Raw genomic sequence first — 8,574 nt, forward strand, 5'->3', positions numbered from 1 at the left:
CAACTATGAGAGAGAAGCATCTATTAGGCCACCAATTTTTGACGAGACAAACTTCGTATATTGGAAGGTAAGAGCTACTGCCTATCTTCAATCTCTTGGTACAGAAGTTTGGGATATCATAGATACATGGTACACTTTTCCATCAGAAACTCCTATAGATCCGGCTGAGAAGAAGAAATATGAAACAAATGCAAAGGCTGTCAATACTCTATTAGGATGTCTATCTCAATCAAAATTCATGAAGGTTATGCAGTATAAATCCACAAAATAAATATGGGACAAGATTGTTCTGAGCTATGAAGGAGATGATCATGTAAAACAAGCAAAACTTCAAACCCTCAGAATTCAGTATGAAAATCTCAGAATGCACAACGATGAAAGTGTGGCTAACTATTGCCTTCGTGTAGATGAGATTGTTAATTGTATGAAAAATTTGGGTGAAGAAATAAAAGAGGCTGTTGTGGTTGAAAAGGTTCTAAGATCTTTGTACCCTAGATTTGAATCTAAAGTTTCTGCAATATAAGAAAAGGAGAATCTATGAAACCTTACCATGTCACAGCTGCATGGAATTCTGACTGCTTATGAAATGAGGAAAGGAGGACCATCAGACAGGAGAGAGGCTGCCTTCAAGGCTTCAGGCAAAGGAGATTACTATGAGTTAGGACACGTGTCAGAAGAAGAAGAAGAATCAAATTTTGTCAAAAACCTTCAACGGGGTGCTGGACGATTCCGAGGTAAGTTACCTTTCAAATGCTTTGCTTGTGGAAGAGTCGGTCACTATGCTGCCAAATTTCCTCCTAAGGATAAGATTGACAAGGGGAAGGAACCTGTTAGATGGAACAAGAAACAGATTGCAAATAAGAAAAGCTATTACACTCATGAAGATAGTGATGGACTTTCAAATAGTGACGAAGATGAACGAGGTAATAATTATACACTTTTAATGGCTTTTGAAGATGATGATTACATGGACGCTATAGATGAAGAAGGTCTTTATGAAGAGATTTCTAATCTCAAAATTTTTTTAGAAGAGAAAAATGTGATTATTGATTCTCTGCAATGTCAACTGGCTGAAAGGGAAAAACATCACGAAAAATTGGAATGTGAAATTGTTAGTCTTAGAAAAGAGATTGAGAAAACAAAAGCTCTTAATCTTAAATTTGTTAAAGGATCTGAAACTCTGGATGAGATTATCAATGTGCAGCGTTCTCCACTAATCAAGATAGGTCTGGGATATAATGGAGAAGCATCTCAATCATCCACCTTCAAAAGTTATCTTGATGCAGCAAGGGGGAGCGAGCAAAGGCCTAATAGGAATCATCAGGTAAATCAGGGACAGTTTACCGCAAGAACGAACAAAGACTATCAAGGAAATCGGGGGCAATCTACCTTAAGGACAAACAGAAGCTACAACCAGCCTCAGGTAAAATCTTCCCAATTTGCCTCAAGAATGGATGTCAGTAGAAACTACAATCGGTTGGTTGATAGATTTGATAATTGCAGGAGTTTCTTCAATGGCCAATGTTTCTCTCGCCATAACTTTGGTCACAAAGCAGCTCAATGTGTTGCCTATAAGACAATCATGACTACAGAAGCTCAAAAACAAAGAAGTATGACTGGAATCACGAAAAGGACCTATAACAACTTTTCCGCCCTTGAAAGTGAAATTGAATGTTCTATTTGTAATAACTTCGGTCATGAAGAGTCTGAATGCAGAGCAGGTTTCGGAAGACAACTCAGAAGGAACAAACCTCAAATGCCAGAACATGGAGAATGAAGGAACCACAACCAGAAAGATGTGGGATAGCTTTATATGCAGAAGGACAGGAAAATCAATGGTACATCGACAGTGGATGTTTGAAGCATATGACAGGTGATAAAGAAAACCTTCAATCATATAGTGCTTTAGAAAAAGGAAAGAAAGTTTCTTTTGGAAATGATACCCCTGCAGTCATAAAAGGAAAAGGCACTGTTTAGTTGAAAGAGAAAGTCAAGGCTGGAAACATTTTGTATGTTGATGGCTTGAAGCATAATCTACTGAGTGTCAGTCAGATGTGCGATCAAGGAACTGAGGTAATATTTCGATCAAATGGATGTAGTGTTCGTGATCTTGATACAGGAAAAACAGTGATCAAAGGCATAAGAACTCCAAATAATTTATACATATTTGAAGAAGGACAACAACAATGCTATTTGAGCAAGAATGATGAACATTGGTTATGGCACCGGAGGTTGGGGCATCTAAGCTTTTCACAGATAAGGAAAGCATGCAAATACCAGGCAGTTCGTGGTCTTCCAGACATCAGAATTCCAGACAATACAATATGAAAATCATGTCAGTTTGGTAAGCAAACCATAACTAACTTCCCTGAGAAGGAAGGATCAGCTAGCAGGCCTCTTGAACTAGTCCATACAGATGTATGTGGTCCATCTAGGAAAAGGTCACCTCGAGGAGAAGAATACTTTATATTATTCATTGATGACTTCTCCAGGATGGTTTGGATAGGACTTATGAAGCACAAAGACGAAGCCTTCGAAAAATTCAAATCTTTCAAAGCCTTGGTTGAAAACAAATCAGATAAAAAAATTAAGTGCCTCAGGTCTGATAGAGGTGGGGAGTTTACCTCAAATGAATTTTTTGATTTTTGTGAAGAACATGGAATAAGAAGGGAATTCTCTACAGCTAGGACTCCTCAGCAAAATGTAGTGGAAAGAATGAACATAACAGTTCAACAAATAGCTCGTGCTATGCTTGATGAATCTGGAACTCCCGCAACCTTCTGGGGTGAAGCTGCATTTGCTGCAGTCATTATTCTCAACAAAACAAATGTCCGGGTGAACAGCACTCAAACTCCTCATGAGCTCTGGTATGGTGAGACTCCTTCGGTAAAACATTTCAAAATCTTTGGAAGCAAATGTTATATTAAGAATAATGATGAACAACTTGGCAAGTTTGAACCTAGATCAGATGAAGGGATTCTCCTTGGTTATTCTCCTCACAGCAAAGCATATAAATGTTACAACAAAAGACTTGGAAGAATAGTTGACAGCATTGATGTAGTGGTTGATGAAGAAGGAAACATTCCTAGGCAAGTAAATTATGAAAATATCGAAGAGGATGAAGATCATCCTTCAAATCAGACTGATGATGAAGAAGAACCTCAAGAGGCACGACAGGAACAGATAAGGATAGAAGAGAAGACTCCATCCAGGTATTTTCAAAAGAATCATCGAGAATCTCAAATCTTGGGGCAAAAGGAGGCAAGCGTACAAACAAGAAGAACAATTGCAGAAGCTTCAAGCTATTTGGCATTACTCTCCTCCACTGAACCACAAAATGTAAGAGAGGCATGCAAAGATGAATGCTGGGTCAAGGCAATGGATGAAGAACTTGAGCAAATCGAAAAGAACAACACTTGGGAGTTGATTCCTAGACCAAAAGATAAGAATGTCATAGGGACAAAATGGATCTTCAAAAATAAGTTGAATGAAAATGGGGAAGTAATTAGAAACAAGGCCAGACTTGTTTGTAAAGGGTATGCTCAACAAGAAGGAATAGACTTTGAAGAAACTTTTGCTCCCGTTGCTAGACTTGAGGCCATCCGAATGTTCCTTGCTCTCTCAAGCTTTCAGAAGTTCAAAGTATTTCAAATGGACGTGAAATCAGCCTTTCTGAATGGAGACTTAGAAGAAAAGGTGTACATTGAGCAACCAGATGGTTTCATTCTTGGGAATGATCCAAATCTTGTATGTAGACTAAAAAAGGCTCTTTATGGTCTTAAACAGGATCCAAGGGCTTGGTACTATCGTTTGGACAAATATCTTCATCAACAAGGCTTTTTAAAGGGATCAGCAGATAGAAATATTTATATAAAAATTGAAAATGACAAATTGCTAATACTTGTTGTGTATGTAGATGATATTATCTTTGGCAGCAATGAAGAAACTATGAGTCAAAACTTTGCCTTGGTGATGCAGAAAGAATTCGAAATGTCATTACTTGGAGAGCTGACATATTTTCTTGGTCTACAAATCCAACAAAATGAAGGCGGTATCTTTTTGTCTCAAACCAAGTACCTCAAGAAAATTTTGAAGAAGTATGGCATGGAAGATTCAAAACCAGTATGTACCCCTATGGTTACAGGATGCAGCCTCAGTGCAAATGATGAATCAACAGCAGTGCATCAACCAACCTATAGATCCATGATTGGAAGTCTACTTTATTTGACAGGTACCCGACCAGACATCATGCATGCAGTGGGAATAGTTGGAAGATTTCAAGCAAATCCCAAGGAAACTCATCTTCAGGTAGTTAAGAGAATCTTCAAGTACCTTCAAGGAACTCAAAACTATGGCTTATGGTATCCTAGAGATACATATCTCACACTTCATGCTTATACAGATGCAGATTGAACCAGAAGCGTGGATGACAGGAAGAGCACAAGTGGTGGTGCATTATTTATGGGTTCCAGATTAGTATCTTGGTTCAACAAGAAATAGAGTTCGATTGCTTTATCTACAGTTGAAGTGGAATATGTGGCTACTGCATCTTGCTGCACTCAATTCCTTTGGATGATGCAGACCTTGCAGGATTTTCAAATCGCTTGTACACCACCTATCTCCATCTTATGTGATAATACAAGTGCAATCAACATTTCAAAGAACCCAGTCATGCATTCAAAGACCAAGCACATACCGATCAAGTATCACTTTCTCCGGGAACAAGTGTTGGAAAAAAAGGTCAAATTGGAGTATGTTCCTTCTAAGGAACAAGTTGCTGATATTCTCACCAAACCACTACCCAGGGAAACTTTTCAATACCTCAGGCAAAAGCTGGGGGTAGTTGATGCATCATCTTGTTGTTGAATCTTATCTGTTTCAGAGATTGTTGGTTGTACGCGAGTTTCATATGGGGTATACGCGTACATTCGCTAGTTTATGGATTGGTCAAAGACCATCTGGCACAGGTTCAGGGGGAGCATATATTCTTCTAATAATGTATTATTGGCATTATGGTAGAAGATCTTGGAGGAGAAAGTACAGAAGGAGAACATGGATGCTGATCTGAATATTGCTGCTAATAGGTATCTATCTCTTTTGTCAAGATCATTTATGGTATATGGTGGATTATGGTTCTTCTTGAATAATTTTTCTTTTGCAGATCTGGTCTATAGTCAGGGGGAGCATGATCAGTAGAGCAGAGACTTCAGCATGTTCTTAGGGGGAGCATAACCCTTTGCCCTTGATGTCAAAGGGGGAGAATGACCTTGAGGATCTTGGGGTTGCCATCAAGTCCAAAGGGGGAGATTGTTGGCATTATGATTCAGGTTTGGCACTATGGCACAGGTGTTGTACTTGATGGAAACTCACTCAAGAGGCAGATCTCTGTTCAGGCTCTCAAAATCATAAAAAATGAGATACCCGTAGGCGAGCCTAAGAAAAGCTGCGGACCCGCAGGTACCTCGACCAAGAAGTGCGGACATACCCGCAAGTACTCTGTTCAAAAGGTGTGGACCTCAATTTCACTCACTTCAATGCAGAGAAGCGCACGCATGTGGGAATTCTTATGAATGGTCCATGGTATTTAGTCTGACGTATATGATCCTATGGTTTTGGTCCATGGTATAGCATCTAAATTATTGAACCCCGGTTTTGGGTCCCTTGTATCGGTTCTCTATGGTTTTGACCCTTGGTTTGAGTATGGGCTTGCCTATAAAAAGGAAAGGAGATCATTTGGCTAGACACTTTTTGAATATTGAATATCTTAAGATCTAAAATTTTGGGTGATCGGTTTGATAACGCTAGATCTAAATCAAGGTGAATACTGTAAATTGTAAGGCGGATTTATCGTGATCTCATTGGCTCATGATCAGATCTGTGGATCTGACAGTCTATGGCACATTGGAGGACTGATAAATTGGATCTATTCGGAGGTTTGCAGGCGATCCACAATGCAGGTGCGGAGGTACGCAGCTCAGCAGAAGGTGAAGGTGTGGAGGTACGCAGCGTAGCAGAAGGCGCTGGTGCGGAGGTACGCAGCGCGACAGAAGGCACAATGCGAGGTACGAAAAGGAACATAAGGACCAGGTGCGGAGGTACGCTGTCAGGCAGACAGTGCAGGTGCGGATTTGCGCAGAGGTATGCAGTGCAGTAGAAGGAGTAGGTGCGGAGGTACGCAGAGCAGAAGAAGGATCAGGTGCGGATCTACGTAGTTTAGACACAAAAGAGCTGCGGATATTCGCAGGTTTCTATTGGTGAAGTTGCGGAATTTTCTTGAAATATTTGTTGGCTTCCTTTTATCTATTGCTATAGAGTTCTGGGTTTAGATTACTGGTATTGCTTTTCTGGTTACTGCATTCTGAGAAGTTATTGGTTGACTCATTGTGTGATTGTAAAAGGAGATTGGTTGATTCACATGTACTTGATGATTATTTGATGTTCATGGATCCAGTTTGAAAATTAATGAAACAAGGTCCTTGGAAGAAAAGAAGTAGGTTAGCACCTACGTACTATTAGATCAACTAGTACAAGAGCTAATGGGGTTGTAGCTCCCTTCCAGGAGAGACTGGAAAATGAGAGAGGGTTGTAGCTCTCAGCAGGTTGTAGCCTGCGTACTGGTAAAGGACTGCACCAGTACAAAATCATTGTAAAAGAAGTTTCTAATTGAAAGAAGATAGAGACATATTGCAGCAGGTGGTTTTCACCCACATTGGGTTTCCACCTTATATCTGGTGTTCTTTGGTGTGATTATCTGTTTTTCCTGTTCTTGCTCATGATTATATGGTACTGACATACAAACTAATGATCAATATCTGAAGAATAATTTAAATTATAAATCTGGAAGATATATTGAAAAGAATTTGATAATACTGATTCACCCCCCCTCTCAGTATTATTTCCAACAAGAATTAGTTTTATTTTAGCTGTTCATTTTCTTCTTAAGACTAGTCAAGACATAAAGAAAGTTTTAGTTTTTGAGATTGAGGTTGATTACCTCCTTATAATATCTTTGTTTCCTTTTCATCTCCAACTCTTTCTCACCCCACAATTTCTCCTTTAGTTTCGAAGAAAGATTATTTCTAATATTATCCAAATTAATCTCATCCTTTATCCCCTAATGGTCCAGCCAAGACTGAACATCCTTATACCACTCTTGCTTGAGTTGAAGGTGTGGATTTTAGTTAGAGTTGGAAGAAATTTTCGTAAACTTCTTTCCATCCATGTTGTATAACTTGTTCTCATATATAATATACCTTGTCATGGCCATGCTTTCACTAGGAGAAAGACTTGATTTAATTAGGAGGATAGGGTAGGAAGTATTTCCTTTAATATTGAGGTTGTAGGTTATAATCTGCTTTCGGATTTGTTTAATCTTCTTCCATCACCCTCTAGATATACTACAACAATGATCACATCCATATAAAATAATAGGAGTGACAAGGATCTCAAATATGAGTTTTTTTTTGTAATCCCATATCCAAATATCTACCAACTTACAATTATTTTCAAGCTCATAGTAAGCTTTGCAACCTCCATTTATCCTTTCCCAATGCTATAATTCCAACAGATCTTATTGTGGATGTCAATTCCTAGATATTGGTATGAAGGAACTTCCTCCAAGGACGTGTTATCATAAATGAAAGTATCAGAGATGGTATTTTTGGATTTAATTATCATGACTTCAGTTTTATTTGTATTAATAGTCATATCGATCTTGGAGTAGAAATCATAGAGGTTTCTCAGTTTCTTGCCAAAATCGTAATGAATTATTTCCAAAAGAATAATATTTTCATCATAAAGGAGAAGGGTTGTGACCATATTGGTGAGTGTGGCACCAACCCAACTGGCATCTTCCAAAGACTCTTCTAGCTTACCAATATATATGCCAAAAAAGGTAGGGGATAAGGGACACCTTTGCTTAACTCTGATATTACATTTAATTTCTTCTAATCAACCCTCAATGGTGCTAAGCTCAACACTAACACTCACTTACAACCTTGTCATAACAACATATTGATGGCCAAAATGACCAAAATCAACATTCGGGAGACCACCCAGTCAGAGCCCCAAATTAGACTCTTTTCCATTTAGGTTGGTGGTTTTGGTTGGTTCAATGGGGCCCAGTTACCCCTCACTCTCCTTGCTAACTTATGATGTTTCTAATTTACTATCAAAAAGAAGAGACAATCAAACTTACCCTCGTACAATGCACATGCAAGAAAGCAGTTCTTAAGTTGACACAAGGGCTCAACCAGGCGACCAATGAGGTTGTTTTTACAAAAGGAGACTTGTAAAGCTAATTCCTAAATGCAATATGCAGATTAATCTAAGATGCAAATAACGGACATAAATCCTAATCTATCTTGACCAGGAACTGAATAATCCTTACCCCAATCAAGAGAAAGGTATCATAACATAAACCAACCTTAATTTATAATAGGATTGAAGTTATAAGTGATCAAAGGCTTCCACAATTATTCATATCGTTGGAGATTTCCGGAAGTGAACCGTGTAATTTGATCCATCCAACATTTTGGATGGTTACTCCATGCATCATCATGGACCAATGAGCTT

The sequence above is a fragment of the Pinus tabuliformis genome, chromosome 8, assembly GCF_031772625.1.
Source record: "Pinus tabuliformis cultivar Carrire ecotype Pingquan chromosome 8, CPIR1, whole genome shotgun sequence".
In the NCBI taxonomy this organism is placed as follows: domain Eukaryota; kingdom Viridiplantae; phylum Streptophyta; class Pinopsida; order Pinales; family Pinaceae; genus Pinus; species Pinus tabuliformis.